Source organism: Prionailurus bengalensis, chromosome D4 (assembly GCF_016509475.1).
Source record: "Prionailurus bengalensis isolate Pbe53 chromosome D4, Fcat_Pben_1.1_paternal_pri, whole genome shotgun sequence".
NCBI classification, from domain to species: domain Eukaryota; kingdom Metazoa; phylum Chordata; class Mammalia; order Carnivora; family Felidae; genus Prionailurus; species Prionailurus bengalensis.
In genome coordinates this window covers 76,467,924-76,487,722 of record NC_057359.1, presented here as the reverse complement: position 1 = coordinate 76,487,722, position 19,799 = coordinate 76,467,924, and the positions used below count along the sequence as shown (strand labels likewise).

General features: G+C 42.0%; 1 protein-coding gene across 3 annotated transcripts in view; it reads left to right on the top strand.

Annotated features, from left to right (window-relative positions):
- ASTN2 (astrotactin 2) overlaps nucleotides 1-19,799 on the top strand; it is an 882,294-nt gene that overhangs the window by 676,510 nt on the left and 185,985 nt on the right. The window lies entirely within an intron of this gene.

The window sequence follows — 19,799 nt, the reverse complement described above, 5'->3', positions numbered from 1 at the left end:
CTAGCTCCCAGCTGGGAACGTGGAGACCTAGGAACGCGCGCGTCCGCTTTGTGTCCCCCACCTTGTGCGGACAGGGAAACTGAGATGAAAGCGGCCCGCCCAGGTTCCCTCAGCGAGTCCGGAGCTAAGTCAGAACTCGTGTCTGATTCCAATATGTGCGTTACCCGCTTCGCTGACCCGTGACGTCCAGGAACGGGCCTCAGCAGAGCCTGGGCTCCTGGCAGAAGGGCGTCTCGGAAGTGCGGCCAGCGCATGTGAGGGAGTGACCAGGGGAAGCTTTCCCCGGGGGCGGGCGCGGAGGCTGGACTTGCTTACAGAGCAAGTTTCTGGGGCTCCGTGTTTCTCCCTGGGACACGCGCCTGCCTAGACTCGAGTTCATGCGATGGACCTAGTGCTCAAGGGAGAGGAGTCTTTTCCTTGCCCTGTGGGGAGGCCGCAGGAGAGGTAAATAGGGGACCGCGCTCTGCACCTGCTGCCCCTGCAGAGCAAAGCGCCCTCCGGGAAGCCCACAGTACAGCCAGTCAGGCCTAGGGCTGCTGAGCACCTGTGGCCCCTGAGGCAGTTCCAGGTCCAGTACCTGCTGGTGCAGCAGACCACGTGGTACAGTGTAGGCGCAGGGACAGGGGGTGAGGTTGCATGGTCCTGAATTGGAAATACCACGTAGGTATGTGACCCTGCACAATGATAATACAACGGAAACAGAACGCAGCTACCACCTTTGAGCACTTGGTGTCTGGCTGCAGCTAAGCGCTTCCCATGCATAGTCCCTTAATTCTCATAACCACCCTGTTAGGTAAGCAACTGACACCCAGATGGTTACACAGTAAGGCCACGTGTTCACAAGGATAAAACAGAGATTGGGACCCAAGACTAGATGAGAACCCACCCTAATAATCTTGCTTAACCTCTTGGTCCATTTCTTTATTTCTAAATGGAGATAAGTTTTGCTATGAGGATTAACCAAAATTATGAATACATAGTCGTTTGCACTTAATTAAGAGTATTTTTTAAAATTATAATTAGCTCTTACAGCCTTTAGACAGCTGCTTCCAGAAGCCCTAGTGCCCAGCATTTCAAATATTGAGGGCAAAGGGAGACTGGGTTGGCATACTTACGGCATGCTTTGAACAGACCTGGGGCCGGATGCCTGGATTGGCATAGAGTTCAGAGGCTATTTAGACCTCAAGGATATATTTGCAGTTCATAGCTACCCAGGGTTTTGACCAGACAGACCAGGAAAAAGTTGAGTCAGGAGTGGACTGAAGAGGGAGCCCAGCTGGGGACTGAAGGGCCCTGGGGCAGATTTTGCTCAAAACTGGCAGCCAGCCAGCAGGTGCAACAGAACCTTCCAGGGCCAAGCGAGGAGGAATTCTTGCATCTGTTAGCACAGTGCCCAGCACATAAGAGTTGCTGAGTAAGTGAGTGAGACTCAGAAATGTGATTTTAAGTGAACTGCATTTCCTGTCTGACCTACACTTACTCAAGCTGCAGAATGACTCAGGGGGGTCAGTTGAGTAAAAGGGGACCGTTTTTCGAACACCAGCAATATACCAAACACTTCGTAGATACGGTCACATATCACAATTTGCCACAGCAATGACTCAAGTAGAGAGTAGTAGGTCCATCTTACAGAGAGGCATCTGAGACTCAGCAGGACTAACTTGCTTGCCTACCTTAGTCTCCTAGGAAGTGACAGGACTGAGGTACAAACCGAGGCCAGTTAGGCCCACGGACCTGCTCTGAACCACCATACAAAGACTGCTCACATTTTATGATGGGAGCTAGCTTTCTATTTTATTGAGGATTATTCATAAGAATCAAAAGAGAAGGAGAGATGACAATGCTTAGGAATTCAAGGATTGTGGGGCAAATCGTGGCTATTATTCTGACCACAGAGCATGATCCTGTCAAGACAAAGACACTCCGATGAGCTCTTCTGGGCAGCAATGCCAGGGAACAGCAGGAATTGCCCTCTGTCCTGAGTTTCTGCCATGTTGGAGAGTCGGAGTGGCCTGTTTCACCAGAATGGCAAGAAACCTTTCTGGATAGGGAACTGGGGAGTACTTCTATCAGCCCCCCATGTTAGAGGCTGGGGAGATGGGAGGGCTGCCGTCAAATAGTTTGTTCCCAACCTTAAGACCTCACCTATACCCTCTTCTCAGACCAGATGGGAGTTATCACTCTGCTGAAAACCACAGTTCCCAACCCAAAGTCTCCATTCAGGACTCATCATGTTTTTATTCTGATGTTTCCCCAGTGAGAGGAGCTGATTGCACTCCTCTGACAGTCTGGAGATATCATCCAAGCATGCCTTTAAAGAACAACAACAACAACAATGAAAAATCCTTTGTCTCCTCATTAAAAAAAAAAAAAAAAAAATGTTTGGCTGTGCTTTTTTTTTTTTATGTTTAAATTACTTACCAGTGAAATTAATTACCACACTTCCCTCAAAAATCTCAGAGTAAAATAAATACCCTGGGAAAAGGCACTCATTTTAATTCCGTGGCTTTGCATACTCTGGCACAATATTAGCATTCCTCATACACAGAGACGTTTCTAAAATACTCTTTGTGGAGTACTTTACTCTTTATTCAGCATTTCATCATAATCTTTTTTTCATTTAACTTTTAAACTACCTGTATCAGTTTCCTAGGGCTGTCATAACAAAGTATCACAAACTGGGTGTCTTAAAACAAGAGAAATTTATTCTTTCACAGTTCTGGAAGCTAGAAATCTGACATCCAGGTGTTAGTGGGACCACGCTTTCTCTGAAGTCTCTGAGGGAGGATCCTTCGTTTCCCCTTCCAGCTTCTGGTGGCCACAGGCATCCCTTGGCTTGTGGTAGCGTAACTCCAATGCCCGCCTCCATCTTGTTGTGGTCATTTTCTCTGTGTATGTCTCCATGTTCACGTGCCATTCTCCTCGTCTCATTGGGTGTGTCGCTGTCTTCTTGTAAGGACAGCAGTCAGGTTAAGTGTGACCACCATCTTACCTAATTAAAACTTCAGTATGATCTTATCTTAACTAATCACGTCGGCAATGACCTTATTTCCAAATAAAATCTCATTCTGACGTATAGGCTATCAACCTATCTTTCTGGGGGACGCAGTTCAACCGATAGCATCACCCAATGAGAGAAGCACTATTTTCTCCATTTGCTAAGATTTCTAGTTTAACATCTTTTTAATTTTCCTAATGATGAGAATAACAGTAGCGAACCCATAGGATTTTGGGAGACAAAATGAGAAATATTAGATGTTAAACATTTACATTTTAGGATATTGCCTCTCTTGTAGTAATGTGTAATTGATTGCGCTTTTTATAAACAAGGTGGGTTTTTTTTTGTTTTTTTTTGTTTGTTTTTTTATTAAGTCCACCCTTGTGTAGTAGAAAGAGAAAGGGGCTTTGGAGTCAGACCTGTTTGGAACCCCAGTCCTCCCTACCTGGAAAGTTATTTTGAGGAAAAGGTGATTTGGGGTGAAGCTTGGTAACTTACTGCAACTGACAAGCTGTGGAATCTTGGAGAATTTACTTTGAACAAAACAAATGACATTGAAGATAAAAGGAGAGAGAGAGAGAGGGCAACAAACCAAGAAACAGACTCTTAACTACAGAGAACAAACTGATGGTTTGGGAGGTTTGGGAGGTGGGTGGGGGATCGGTGAAACGGTGATGGGGATTAAGGAGTACATTTATCATGATGAAAAAATAAAAATTAAAAATCCTTGGAAGTAAGTATAAATATACATAAATAAAAATTGCTATACGAAAAAAAAACAATCTAGCTCATTGTCACACTCAAATAAAAAAAAGAAAATGTGTTTAGCCTCTCTGTACTTTACTTTCCACCTCTGCAAAATGGGACTATTAGTTATCGACCTATAGGAATGTTTGAATGTTGGATGACTTAACAGAGCCCAGGTTTTTAAAGCACAGTCTTGTAAAGAGTAAGTGCTCTGTGAATGTTGGCTACTATAGCCATTATTATCATTAATGTGATCTATAGTATTTTTGACAAAATATTTTCCCCTTCATCTCTTATTACCAATCAATTCTGAGGAGGAAGAGGAGTTTGTGTTTATAGAATACAAAGGAGAAAATGGGAGGAGTTAAAACTCTACTTTATCCTAACCAAACTTGTTTGATTCTAGAGGTTTAAAACTGCTAGAATTTCCATGAAATGATAGAATAAAGTTATATCTGTCATCTCTATCACTTATGTATCACTGAATAATAAATTACCCTGAAGTGTTGTGGCTTAAAACAACACACTTCTTACTCCACAGTCTGTGAGTCAGGAATCTGAGCACAGCTTAGCTAGATCCCTGCCTTACAGTCTCTCATAAGACTACAGTCTAGTTATCAGCTAGGGCTGGGGTTTGACTGAGGAAGGATCATTTCCAAGATCATTTATGTAGTTGATGGCAGGATTCAATCCTTAAGGGTTGTTGGACTGAGGGCCTCCGTTCTTTGCTGCCATTTGGCTGGAGATTTCTGATAGTACTTGACATGTGAGCTGCTCCATGAGAGTCTGTTTCATCAAATCAAGAGAGGGTCTGACAAAGACAAGAGTCACAGTCTTTCGTAACCTAATCATAGAAGCGACATCCCTAACTGCCATATTCTGTTGGTTAAAAGCAATTTACTCAAGTGGAAGAGATTATAATAGGCAGTGCATATCAAGGACATGAGATCATTGCAGGCCATTTTATTTTTTTTTAAACTTTTTTTTTTTTCAACGTTTATTTACTTTTCGGACAGGGAGAGACAGAGCATGAACGGGGGAGGGGCAGAGAGAGAGGGAGACACAGAATCGGAAACAGGCTCCAGGCTCTGAGCCATCAGCCCAGAGCCCGACGCGGGGCTCGAACTCCCGGACCGCAAGATCGTGACCTGGCTGAAGTCGGATGCTTAACCAACTGTGCCACCCAGGCGCCCCTGTTGCAGGCCATTTTAGATGTTCCATCCTTTCCTCCCTCCCTCAATCTCTTATCCTATTTATGTATTTACCATCTGTCTGTCTGCCTGTCATTAGTCTACTGTCTGCTGAAACTCTGACTCTCATCTACATATGCCATACTCAATACCTGTGTATTTCTCAGTCTGACCTTCACCCAGTACATGGTAAGTGCTCAATAGACGTTTGAATTCAATTCAAATTTATAGCATAAAAGAGCATATACAAAGAGTCAACTTTATTCGTCACCTTAATATAACCATTATATTGGTTATGTTCATATAAATTCACAAGGTTCATTTACAAGGTTCTCTTTTAATGTATACTTATGACTTTATTGGGTGTCCAACAAGTGTTTTTCTAATAAATGTAAGTTTTCATTTTTACTTAAAATGGGAAAATGTTTGAAAAATGTATATGTGTGTGTGTGTGTGTGTGTGTGTGTGTGTGTGTGTGTGTATTTGGTCCTCATGGTTGTCAAACTGGCCAGGTAAGACTTCGTCAAGTTGAGAAGCCTATCGTTAAACATTTAATCATCACAAATAAGGCTGCATAAATGTCCTTGTGAGGGAGGATTTTTTTTTAATTTTCTTGAACTGATATGGAAATAGTTGGTTCAGAATTTTGAAGCTTTATTTTAATATCATACACATGTATGTGCATTGGCCAGACCCACTTTCTAATAGTTAGAACTAGTGCCTATAGCCAAAGGTCAGCAGTAGTCACTGACTGAGTAGATCCTTGATAAATGTTGGTAGCATTTGGAGGCTTGCTCAGAGAACATTGCCTGTTTGGTGTCATCAACCTCAACTCAACTCAATGCTAAGTGAGGGTTGCTGGAAAATTTCCCATGGGTCTTATTCCTGCTAAGTCCCACCTCTCAACCTCATTCCATATTCCCTGTTATCGTTGCTCCAGGATTTCATCCACCTTTCTCTTTATGGTGGCCACCATTGGCCCACTCCATCAATTGGTAGTCTGTGAGACTGGCCAGCAGCAGACAGAGACAATCTCCTTTCCCTTACCCCCACCCATCTCTATATACTTTTCCCATGTCATTGCTAACCATTATTCTAATTTATTTTTACAAAAGTAGGAATATTTGGTTGCTATTTTTTTTCACTTTTAAACATAATACAAATGAAAATGCATTTAGAAGAAAGCATCAAAACAATACATGCTGTAGATGTGAAAAATTCCTCCCCGTTCTACTCCCCAACAGTAATTGCCTTTACTGGTTTTGTGTAATCCTCTGACAGCCCTTTTTTCTCTGTGTTTTATGGAGAAAAAGTACACACACAAAGAGGGAAAATGGTATAGTGGGTCCCTGTGTGCCCATCACCCTGCAATTATTATTGTCAATAGTTTGCTGATTTTGCTTCAGCTATCCCTCACTCCCAATTTGTTTTTTGTTGCTAGAATCTTTTAAAGCAAATCCCAGATATCCTATCATTCCTCCTTTAAATATCTCAGTATGTATCTCTAACAGACCATTATTTTTTAACATAATATCTCAGCATCATTATCACATCTAGCAGTTCATATTCAAAATTCTTTAAGTGCTTCAAAAAACTTTTTTTATAAGTTTTATTTTTTTATGAGTGTGTTTAGATAAGGATCAAAATGTCTACATGTTGTACTTGGTCTCCTTTAGTCTATAACAGTCACACCTAAAATTTTGCCCATGCCATTATTTGTCGAAGATAGTGACTCATGTGTTCTTTAGAATTGTCTACTTGGCAGATTTAGCTGATGGCTGCCTCTTTGTGTTAATTTGTTCTTTTCTCCTAGCGATTCATCACTTTTTTTTTTTTTGGTCCCATTGGACCCACTGTGTAGAATGAATGAAGACTGCTGACCCACTTATATCAGAATCATGTTTGTAAATTCATAAAATTAAATTCATAGAAACTATGTAAGAAAGACATGATATCAGATATAGTTATCAAAATATAAAAAAATCAGTAGTGTAATGTTATGTGTGCTTCTTTATTAATAACAAGATGTAGTGGAGAGTCTAATAACTTATAATTTCTAAGTAGTACTGAATGTAAGTATTTGGAAATACCTGTATTTTTAAAAACTGTAATGTGATAGAAATATATGTGAATTTGATTGTCAAAATCATAGGAAGTGGTACACTACTATTGTTTGTTGCCTTCATTCATAATTTAAGAAAATGCTAAATTGCCTTTATAGGATACTTAAAATAAAGATGTCTTTTTTCCCCTAAACAAGTTCACAGACTCTTAAATTTTATCCATGGACCTAAGGAATGCCAGCATACAGGCCATGCTGTGTGCTTCCTCTGGCATCATATCAAAGGTACTTGTCTGGTTTACTACTTTTAGTGATATTATGATTGATCAGCAGGTTAGGCGGTATAATTCCTATACACTGATTAGACATTTTCCCATCATCCTTTCTGCTAATGATTTTAGGATTAATTGATGAGAGCTGTCCAGATCTCTTGTCTTATTAGAGCTTATAAAATGGCAATTTTGTAATTCTGTCATTCTTCCAACCTTTTGTTACTGGCAGTATTGCCATAAAGAAAAGGGTAGTTACCCTGAAATCCAGTTCATGCAATAAAACTTGATTATTACTGGATTCCTTTATCAATTTTCAGATAATGACCTAGTGTCCTAGCCATCCCCAATGGTGATCAATAGGCTTTGTTTGCTTTTTGGTTTTGGCTTTGGCTTTGGTTTTGGTTTGAAGTACACTATGAATTACAGGAAACTTATTTATTTGATCCATTTCAATCAATTTCAGTCATTATTCTCTTTGATGTTCAGTTTATTCAATCAATGTTAGGCCAGTGTGAGCCCCTCTAGATGGGTTTCTATGTCCTTTTGAAATGACCACATCAGCCTTTGGCAGATCCTGCTTTTTGGCACGGCAAGATGTCCCAGGCACAGCTTGTATCATACCTCTTCCAGAGCTGGAGTAAGGAATTTTTCCAAGAATCTTTTGTTTCTTTTAGTGGGCAATGGTATTTCAAAACAAGAGTCTAGGCAGTAGGGATATTCATTGCTATTAGCTGTCATCATTTCTAGGTCTTTTCAGTGGAGACAACTATGAAATGCTTATTTTGTAAAAGATAAAAATAAATCATAAATTTATATGATTTCCAGTGAAAATTTCAGTGTACAGAATTTTTCTCACCTTCTTTGACTCTATACCTGAAGTAGTTGCCTCTTCTGCTTATAATGTTCATTCCTAATGATGGTAATGTAATGGCTTATTTATTTGCTATAGCCCACATTATATCCGTAATAGTTTCAAAATAACAATACCCATACTATAGCTAGCAATAAATCTTAGTTTAAGCTCTATTTGCAGATTTTTTTTTCCTTTGGAATATTTCTCATTAAACATGAAATCAAAATTTCTGCATTTTAAAAGCCACTTAAAATAATTATTGTTTCTGTGGTGTATATATATATATATATACATATATATGTGTGTGTGTGTGTATATATATATATATATATATATATATATAAAACTAGGTTTTTTCAATTTGCATTTAATTTGCAGAGATTGTTTTTATCTTTTTTGACTTAAAAAATTATATAATAATTTTACATGATTCCAAAGCTAAAACTTATTAAAAAAAAAGATATATTCAAAAAACTTTGGCTTCTATCCTTGTCCCCTTGGCCCTATTTCCTTGCTCCCCCTTGGTTTACCTTTTTTTTTTTTTTTTTTTTTTAGTTTGAGTTGATTGTTTAAGTGTTACTTATTGAAAAATCTATCTAATCTGTATATAGGTCATATATACATATTATATAAATCCCATATTTATATAATATATATATTTATGTTCCTTTCTTGTACAAAAGAAAGCACTATAAACACTGTTCTGTGCTTTGCTTTTTCCATTTAATAAAATATATTTGTGATTACTCATATCACATATAAAGATTGTCCTAATTCCCTTTTTAAGTAAATAGACTCCACCGTCTGGAGACACCATAATTTTTCAACCAATTACCTACTGATTGTCCATAGATTCTTATGTTAAGGTTTTTATTGTTAATCACTATGATGTAATGGGCAGAAGTAACAGAAATTACACATTCAATTTTCAGAATTTATAACTGCCTAGCCTTGAATCTCCAGTGGTCTAGTAGATTGGACACAGCTTACAATAGTGAAAGATGCTTAGAGTAAGTAAAACCAGTCAAAGTGGCTGCAAATCCAGTTCACTCCAACCATTGATTTCTTCTCTGTGAGCCTCCATTTCTTCACCTTTTAAAAAGCGATAACAAAACCTACTTCTCACTGTTAGGATTTTTACAGACCACAGGAGACAATGTACACATAGTAAATGACAGAACATCTGAGCTGTGATATGTCCCTGTAAAGTCATAGCTACTATTTAATTTTTTTAAATTGTTTTTAATGTTTATCTTTATTTTTGAGACATTAAGAGACAGAGCATGAGTGGGGGAGTGGCAGAGAGAGAGACGGAGATACAGGGGAGAGGCAGAGAGAGAGAGAGACACAGAATCGGAAACAGACTCCAGGCTCTGAGCTCTCAGCACAGAGCCCGACGCGAGGCTGGAACTCACAGACTGTGAGATCATGACCTGAGCCCAAGTCAGATGCTTAACCAACTGAGGCACCCAGGTGCCCCTAATTTTTTTTTTTAATTTTAATTTTTTTAAGCCCCAACATGGGGCTTGACCCATGATCCTGGGATCATGACCTGAGCCGAAATCAAGAGTTGGGCACTCAACAGACTGAGCCACCCAGGAGCCCCATAGCTAGTATTAATGTTAATTTTACTGCTTCCCTCAGCAATATAAGAAGGAGTCTTTAATGGTCTTAGCCCTTTATTTTTATTTTATTTTTTGATGGGTGGGCTCATTAGACCCTCTCCTTATCCCTAGCAGCACAACTATAGGGAAGAGGGATGCTAATGGGAGAAGTAACTCACCTTGAATCTGTTCTCCAAAACTATTGCCTGTCAGCATGTTTAAAGATGACCTTTTAACCTGAGTATTAAGATTTCAGGGGAAAGAGTTAGAAGTGTAGTCACAAGCCTGTAACCTCCTGGGAGAGTGGCCAGAGAGTAGAAGTTTGTTTTCTGATAGCCCTTCACACCAGAGCTTCCAAATGACCCCACTTCAAGGTCATGCCCTCCTTGATGTTCAAATCTGGCAACCTCCTGCTGGCTGCAGGGTGACCAGGTATGTCTTGTCAGCCTGCTCTCCTGCTTCAAGGTCATTTCCAAGCAGCATGATCTGGGAGTCTCTGTCTGAAGCAGGTTACTAGCATTCCAGAGACCTCCATTCCCTAAGCCTTATCCAGGAATGATTCCTTCTGAGCATTTCATCCTTGATCCCTAGCCTAAGAAGCTACTGGGAGGAGAAAGGATTGGGGATTAACTAATCTTGGAATGCTTCCTTGAAGGGGGTAAGTTTTGAGCAGAGTTTTTAAGAAACAGGGAGAATGGGATCTCAGGTAGGAGAGAACAGGCCTCCTCTTAATGATGCTTCTGTGCTCCATTGGCGAGAAAATGGGCTTTAGAGTTGCCCTGAATGCCTAATAGCCTTTGGCTGCAGTCTGTCACCTCTCAGAACTTCTGTTTTTTCACTTGTAAAATATGGTTGTGACAATTGTTAATACTCCCTAGTCCAAAAGCACTGTCACGAGGAGCCAGTGAGATTCATAATGTCTTGTGCTTGGCAAAACATAATGGAAGCTCAGGAAATGTGAATTTCCTTTCTACCCTTTCCCTTTCCTGAAGGACTTATCCCACCATCTCTTAAAAATAAAACTAGTTTGTTATAATAATAGTAGTAACAATAAGAACTGAAATTTCTTGGGTGGCATGGGCATACATTATCTCAGATTCTAACAACTTTGTGCCGTCGGTGAGACTAGCCTTACTTTAAACATAATAGAGCAGAGGCTCTGACAGCATGTTCATGGTTCCATGCAAGGCCTCGACCAGCCCATGACTTAGCTTTTATAGAAATCAGGAAATAGTGCTCTTCTACTTGGATTCAATCCGGTGGGCATAGGCACAGCTAGCGGGGCTGAGTCTGGATTCAGATCCTACTCACCCCCTTGCCTTGTTACTGTCACATGTGTGCACAACTCGCACAGCTGTGCCCAGAGGCCCTGGCCTCATGATAAAATTCCAACTTACATTTGTCTTAGATTCGGATCACATCCTTTCCTGTACTCCCTGAGAGTTTATCTCTGCCTGGTTCCTATAGGATTCTGCTCCATTGATGATCTTTCCCACGTGTCTTCTTTCCCTCTTGTCTGGCTTTTTCTCCTTAGTGGATATACTCAGTACAATTTCTATATTTGGGTACTGCTGGGATTGAAACAAATCGTTGCTCATAATTTCACCCCTCAGCTCCCTTGTCCCCCGTTGCCTGGCTGCAAACCTGGCAAATAGGCCTTCTAAGAAAATGCTTGCCTTATGGTCATTACACTAGGCTTCCTTGTATTTTAGCCAAGGCTTTACTGTTTTACCTGCTGCCCTCAGCTCCTAGCAAGTTGCTTTGTACACAGCAATCATTCTTTGGCATGGAAGAACACATTTTTCCCAAGAGCAATCATCTTAAGCAGGCACTAGAGGGCAGCAGGAGATCACAGATGACCTTTTTCTCCAGCCTCCCTTTACTGGCCAGGGCCCGTCTTGTCCCACTACAGGCAGGAGTAAATGATAAGCTTCAATACTGACTGTTCCCTTCCAGGAGGGGTAGAGGAAGCCTGAGCACACCTTGGACTGTGGAAAGGCCCACTTTGGGGTCCACTGAACTGTACTGGGATTCTTCACTCTGCTCATTAATTTCTTTAGGACAGCAGAGCCACACAGGAATTTTAGTACTTGAAAAAAAAAAAAATTGAAGGATTCTAATTTGCAAACAAACATTAAATGACATTAGCCACTACTGGGATATTGGGTACTGGGCAGTGTATAGGGCTGGCCCTCCTTGCCTTGCAGAGAGTATTTTCCTCAGATTTAACTGCTTCCTCAGAGATGTTACTGCTTTCACTTGAAACGGGTATCTTCTTGTGAGGTTATACTGTGTCACTCTGAGCCTCAGTCTCCTTATCTATAAAAGGGGGCAACTGTTCCTAATTTGTAGTATGATAGGAAGAGCCATATGATATCATCGGTGTAAATCTGCTGGGGCTGCATCTCTTATTTGATGCTCAGAGCAGTTCAGTCAGGAATTAGTGTTCCCATTTTACAAGCGAGGAACACCAAGGTTGGAGAGGTAGTGACTTGCCCAGAAGGATCCTAAATCAGGGAACCTAACTCAGTAGCTTTGGACTTAAGTGTTCAATTCTACCGTTGTCTGCCGTGTTCCACTAGGTAGAAAGTGGGTGGTTTGGGGAGAAATTCCTGACAGTGTGGTTAAAGCGCTGCAGGTTACAAGGGAAGCTTTACAGATCCAGACTTGAACAAGAACTGAATAATGCTGAGGTGAAGGCGAAGGGCTGGGACAAAAATAACTCTGACGATGCTCCGGACACCCTAGAATTTGTAAATTCCTCATCAGGTTCTGTTTCGCATTGATCCTCCGAATATTCCAAGATTTAGGTACTAACAGTATCAACATTTTACAGGCGAGAACATGGAGCCTCAGAGAGGTTAAGTGACTTGTCCAGGGTCCCCCACCTGGAAATGGAAGAGGTGGAATTCACACCCAAGCAAGTCTGTGTGCTATAGCTGCCCTCTGCAAATGGGCTGATTGTTGTATATTTTGGGAAGAAGCTGTGAATTAGGTTAGATCAAGAGACCAGTTTTCCTAGGATTTGGCAGTTTTGTAGACCTGCCTTCCCTTCCATTCCTTAAATATGCACATGTGTGCACACACTCACATACACATACACTCACTGAGACACTTATACCTTACCAGAAGCCACTTGGGAATGCCCCACAGTTCCTCCACCTAGTTTGTTGGTTAATCTTAGCATGACCCCCAAGGAGGGGACAGGCTTGAGGACCTTCGATAGGGTGTCCTAATAGCATAAAGTGCATACCTCTGGGTCTGGGTCTAATGCTTAGGATGAAGAATGCAGTTCCTGTGTGGGAAGCCATCTAGATTTAACAGAACTGTCCCATAATGGAACTGGAAGCCTAAAACGATAATGAGCTTTACATCATTTAAAGCTTCCAAAAAGAAGAGGATGATTTGGTGGTGAATGGAACATCAGATGGGATTTCTGACCAGGTGACCTTTAAACTACCTTTTACCCGTGAGATGCTTTAGTCCATGGAAAGAGGTGAGGGAGCCTGGCGGTGTTGTCTGGGCATAACAGCAACAGAGAAGGCCCAAGTGTTTTCAGCAGAGACTCGTTGTGCAAGAGTGAGAGTTAGTGCTACAAGATTTGTCTATGTCTACAACATAGACAATGGCAGGAGTAGGAGAACCAGTATAAAAAGTTAGGCTAGGGGCGCTGGGTGGTTCAGTTGGTTAAGCAGCCTACTCTTGGTTTTAGCTCAGGACATGATCTCACGGTTCATGGGTTTGAGCCTCATGTTGGGATCTTCACTGACGGTGTGGAGCTTGCTTGGGATTTGATCTCTCTCTTCCCCTCCCCCTCTCTCTCTCTCTCTCTCTCTCTCAAGATAAATGAGTAAACTTTAGTTTTTAATGTTTTTTTTTTTAACTTTTATTTGAGAGAGAGAATGCGTGTGTGCATGCGCGAACTAGTGGGGGAGGGGCAGAGAGGGAGACACAGAATCTGAAGCAGGCTCCAGGCTCTAAGCTGTCAGCACAGAGCCTGACATGGAGCTTGAACCCACCAACCATGAGATCATGACCTGAGTCGAAGTCAGACGCTTAACCACTGAGCCACCGAGGCGCCCCTGCTAAAAAAAAAAAAAAAAGGCTAGGCTAGTTACTAACTTTAATTGGCTTTGGGCAAATTACTTTGTCTCTCTGAGCTATTATTTGTACCTTAATAAAGTAAGGTTAAGACCATCTGCCTTTGGAACTATGGTGGTAAGTTGAGATAGCGAGCTTAAAGTCTCACAAGTGTTCTAGGAATGGAAGCGATTAAAGGGAAAGAGGGTCAGATCATGTTTATTTATGCAGATACCTAACCTGTAAGCCACCTATACTACGTCAGACAGTGAACTCTGTGCTGGGATGCAAGTAGTCACTAAGACAGGCTGTGGTCCTTGCTTTTATGGAGCTTGTAGTTTAGTTGGGGACACAGTTATTAATTGAACTAGCATATTAACTAAAATTAAAAATGTGATAAGCACTCTAATGAAGATGATGTAAATGGTTCGGTTGATAATATAAATGGAGAAAATTCGCAATACAGTTTATGAATATAGGTACGTTCTAAAGTATACATGTGACTTGCTTCTCATGATCCTTTTAATGTATTCAGTGGGATAATCTTCCTCTGCTCCTAGATGAAGATTTTAGCAGGGCACATCTAATCTGTTCTCACTTTTATGGGCTAGACGGCGATATAGACATTTTCAGCTGCTAACACAGTTTCCAGTCAGGAATTAGGCTGTCCAGTCTAAGAATTTTAATCAGATCTCTAAATCTGACATATCACATCTCCTTGCCCTCCCCAGTGGTGGGGGCATTAAGAGGTGGGGCAAGATTGGCCTTCATTCTGTTTTTCTACCTCACATTTCTCTTTCCTCTCCCTCCGTGGTCAAAGCAGAGGGAGGAAGTGGTAAGGATTAGGAAGGTCATCCTTACCCTGGTACCCTTGTATATGGCTCTGTGTTCTCTGATCTTGACGGTTTTTAAAGCTAGCCCTTTCTCTTGGGGCTTCTTCGGGAGCTTTCCCAAGACCTGGGATGATGCATTTTCTCTCAGGCTGCCTGCTACTGTTCTCCCTCCACCTGTGTTTCTCTAGTGGCCTATCTCATAGGGACTCTCACTGGGGTGAACCCCTCAATCTCTGTTAGAATTCCTCTTGGGTAGGACTTAGAACCAACCGTTCTAGGTCTCTCTTTCTCCTATGTGACTCACACCTGGTACAGGGGAAAGACTGGAACATTTTCACTTTGGCAGCCTCTGGGATTTGGGCCTCATCCCCGTGTAGCCCGCGCACCGCCCCCCCCCCCCCCCCCCCCCCTCCCTCCCCGCCCGCCTGTGGTGTTGCCACAGGTCAGTAGAGTTTTTGCAGGTGGCGTTAAGACTCTAGTCCACTATCTCCCCAGTTGTAGGGAACACCTACCAAGTTCTCCAAGAGGCACTCTTGAGATCCTTCTTACAAAATGGGATGAAAAGGTACCGTGCTCCACATATCTCTCACCTGGGGTGCTGGAGACTCTAAACGTCAGGTAATAGTCTGTCTAAAACAAATCTCTCCTAAATCCTTCCCGTCTATTCTCTGACCTTGTTTTATTTCCTTGTTCTGGTGGAGGATTCTGGAGTTCTGAAACTAGGGTCCATCTCCTTTGTAAATCCTGCATATTGGGGCTCGGCTTTGGGATTTCATTTCTATTCTATCTTGGTGTTTCCGTAGAAATTGCAATGGTAACATCCTGTGAGCTGCAGCAGCAGCGGTAAGAATTATAACAACCACAGCAGCAGCAGCAGCAGCAACAACAACGACTAATACAGACTGAGAGCTTAACCTTTGCCAGGCACCGTCGTTGATCCTCCCAAGAACTCATTCAGTCAGGTCGGTGCCGTGACTTACGAAGGGCACACTGACAATGCGTGACCTTGACTGTTCCGCTGGGGAGTTTGGATTGCACAACGCACAAGCACAGGCCTTGCCGATGGCCTTTCGGCTGGCTACTTTCCCTTTGTTCAGGATATTTGTGTGGGTCCTTGAGTCAGGCCTCAGAGCAATTGCTTTCCTCCAACAGGAGACAGTAACTCCGCCTAAGAAATGATCCCATTTCAGCAATTCCTGGGAGGCCATTGCTGTAATAAAGGCCATTCTTTATGATATAAAAGTCTCACCCTCTTCCCCCCCACCCTTAACGTTTCTAATTTGAGCCCCTCTGGTCCCTGTGGAGCCTTTAAATGCTTCAAGTGCAAGCCTATTGCCAAAGCAAGCCTGTCTGACTTGGGAGGCAGCGCCCTGCGCTGTGGCCGAATATTGAACAAACATTCGCACGGCTTTGGCTCTCCCCGGAGCCCTTCGTCTGCTGCCTTTGTTTTGTTTTCTGGATGAGGGCAAGCAGTGCCATCGCCTCCTGCCGGAAAGCCCTGGCTGTCCTCCCAACAAGGACTTGTCACTTCAACTAAGGCTGCTGCTTTTTTTTTTTTTTTTTTTTTTTTTTTTTTTTTTTTTTTTTGGTGGCAACAAAATTAGACCCAGCAGGAATTTGGGAGGAGAAAAAAGAGAGTTCAGTTGGCAGGTTCTCAAATGAATGGGTTGTAGTGTCATTGGAACTGAATTGGGCTTGAAACCAGACATGATCCTATTTTGGAAGCATTGTTCAGAGGGATGGGAAATGTGAACAGAGGATAAGTCTCTTCAAAAATGCTCTTGATCCTTGCCTGTTAGAGACAGGCTGTTTTAAGTGAACTCTCCCATCCCCTCAATGGCAAGGGCCTATGTGAAAACCCAGGGGAGGTCAGAGCAACTGGCAAATTGATCAGCTATTCATCCATAAACCTTCCAACTGAGAAAGCTAATTTTGCTTTGGGAAGAGGTTGCCACTTGATTACAAGCCATCAATTAACTGTTAGTCATGACATGCACAGATCTTCGTTCTTCGACTTATCAGTGCTTTGATAAGATAGTACAGTGATCAGGGTCTATAAATACATATTCAACAAATATTTATTGAAAATATTACTGAAAACCTGAAGTGTTTCATCTTCTATGTGAAGTGGGTATGGGAATCAGCAAAACGAATACGGTCTTTGTCCTCATGGAGTTTATAGTCTGGACGCATTAAGAGGTGATGGATAGAACAGGATGCTACAAGAATCTTTAATAGGAAACCCTGTGTAGATTGGTGGCATGGGGATGGAGTTCAGGGAAGGTCTTTCTGAAAAACTGGCACTTGAACTAAAGATGACTTTAGCCACAGAGTGAGGTTGGATCAGAAATAATTAGATTTCACAATTGCCATGTCTACAGAGGAATAATTAATGGAATGGTTAATGGTCTTCCCTGTTGTAACTTTCATCCAGATCATAACTTAGGCATGAAGCGATCTTTACAAAAAGGATCATTGTTAATAAATGTGCATGGAATATAGAGGTAAATCTCTTTCTCTGTTTAGGTCTCAAGTTCTTCGTTTGTTGAGCAATGGGGTTGGACCAGGTGATACTCAAGGACCCTCCTTTTGCAAAACCAGCTTCTGTGTTCAACTAGGAATTCTATATTGCTACTGTAGTGCAACTGTTAGTCTAGACCGTGGGCTTTTAACCCCACCTGTAGGATTGATAGATTGAAAAAAAAAAAAAGATGAAAGAGATTTATTGGAAAAAAACAGACCAGCAAAGATCTATAGCTTGTTTTGTTGTTAAATGGGTAGTTATATCTTTAACCCAGTGGCTATGAATGTTTGATCAAGGGAAGTTTTACTTCCAACACCTTATTTCCTTCCCAGTTAAATTATGTGCATGTGGCAAGGTGCTATGAGGGGTGGGCCATCTATGGTTTAAAATACAAGATAAAATTAGTAGTTTAAGTGATGAACTGGTTAACAGAAGAGACTGGAATCATGTACCGAAAGGAACCCAAACTCAGAGTGTGACCTTGGAGAGTCTTTCTTTGGGACACAGTTTCCCCTTGTTCAAAATGGGAGGGTTATACCAGATTACCATTTTCAAATGTATGTTTTTTCAATAGTTTTTTGGAAGATGTTTTATGGAGAAAAGGTGCCTCACTGTTTTTTTCTCATTGGAGATTCACAATGTAAGTGTATTGATGGCCTAATCGGTTCCAATGTTACCATTATACTGCCACATTCTTGTGTGACCAAAGGTAGATTCTCTTTCTGAGACTCGGTTTCCCCATCTATAACCTAGGACTGGAGCAGAGGTTCCCAAACTTAATCTGTAAAGGATCAGATAGTAAATGTTTCAGAATTCGTGGGGCATAGTGTCCTAGTTGCACCTACTCAATTGTGCCATTGTAGCCATACACAATATATAAATGAATGAGGGTGCCTGTGTTCCAATAAAACTTTATTTACAAAAAAGAAAAAAAAAGGCTGAGGTGTGGATTTGACCCATGGACCATAGTTTGCTGACCTCTGGATCAGAGTGTGGGCTAACTGTCTCGATAGTGTCCTCACAGTTCTGACTGCTCTCTGACCTTCTCCCCTCAATGGTTATTCTCTCCAAAGTTTGAAGTTACCCTTCTCCAAAACTATTCCTTCTGGCCTCCACTTCCAGAAGTCATCATCATCATCATCTTCTTTCGACTTGTCTGTACTTAAGACTGTCTCTGTCTGCCCAGCTGCTGAGATGCCTTCTTCACAGCTTTGTTTTGTTTATCTTAGTAACTACCCTTCTTTAATCCCTCTGAAGGATTGGTTAGCTGGAATTTGCCTTGTCTTCCTCCCTCAGAGTCTTTGATCTGATGCTCATAAGCATTTGCTGACAGCCAGACACAAAAGGTGGAGCCCAGATCCCAGGCCCGAGGGCCCAGAGAGTAATGAATGAAGGCCGCATTTATTTTGATTTCTCGTTCACAAGCCCATTTCCAGATCGCCGCTGCATGTCACTGCAGGCCAAGAGCAAGAGCAGGAGACAACCCTACTTTTTCTCTCAGGCCTTGGTGCCCAGGGCCTCTGTTTCCACTGAGGCAGGAGCCTGCCTTCTCTTTACCAGGCTTAGAAGAAACTGCCGTCTGGACCAAGCCCTGTCCCTTATTACTTACAGGGCTATCCTGTTTTGCCACTCAGATTATGCATCTCGTAAGTTTGAGAACACCATTCACATAGTCTCTGATGTAAATGGAACTCCCTGGGTTGTACCAATTACTTGGCTTTTTCAAGCTTTTTGGCATGGCTGTAGACCACTCTCTTCTTATGAAGCCTTATGTAGAAGGCCAGTCTATAGGAGAGATACAAGTGGCACTGCTCTAATGGAAGCTGAGAGGTGGGGTTTAGAGTGCCACCTGCCCAGTTTCCCTTTTGTCCTTTGCAAGCATCTGTTGAGATGCTTCTTGGGATCCATAAGAATTCCTCTGAAGGATTTTGGAGCCTCCCGACTAGATCATGGATGTCATTCTAGCCATTCAGATTCCATAATTTTCCTCTTTGATGAAGTCTTAAGTATATCCCTAGTGCTGTGCTGGACACTGAAGCAGACAGGGTGCGGGAGGCAGGAGTGGGAGACATGGTCCCGTCTCCAAGAGCCGATAATACGGTTGGCGAGGTCAGCAGAAAATGAGATGAGAAAATGAGCTTAACAAGAAAAAGGCTTATCAACAGAAATGCTTCTTTGGAGAAGAAGGGCTAGAGCAAGGAGAAAAGATTTCCCGAAAAGGGGATATTGAAATGGAGCATGCATGGGTGGTAAATGTTTGGAGAGGCAGCAGAGAAAGTGGGCAGAAGCACAGAGGTGGGGAATGCTAACTGCACAGATCAAGAGAGACAGCCCAGAATGGAGCATATGTAATTAGATCTCAGCATGCGCATGAAGAAGATAGGAAAAGAAATTTGAACAAGGGACCAGAGGAGCACAGAAAGAAAGGGGAAATCATTTCTTTTCCAGGCAGGTCCTCCTTCTATCTCATTTACCAGTCATCACTGTTTCAGTTAACGTTATAACCCCATTTTACAGAATTAATCTCCAAAGGCGCTTAGGTATTAAGAGACCTTCCCAAGACCCCTTGCTATTTTCAAACAGAGTAGGGATTTAAATGGAAATTGATTGGACTCCAGCTTATGTTTCCGCCATTA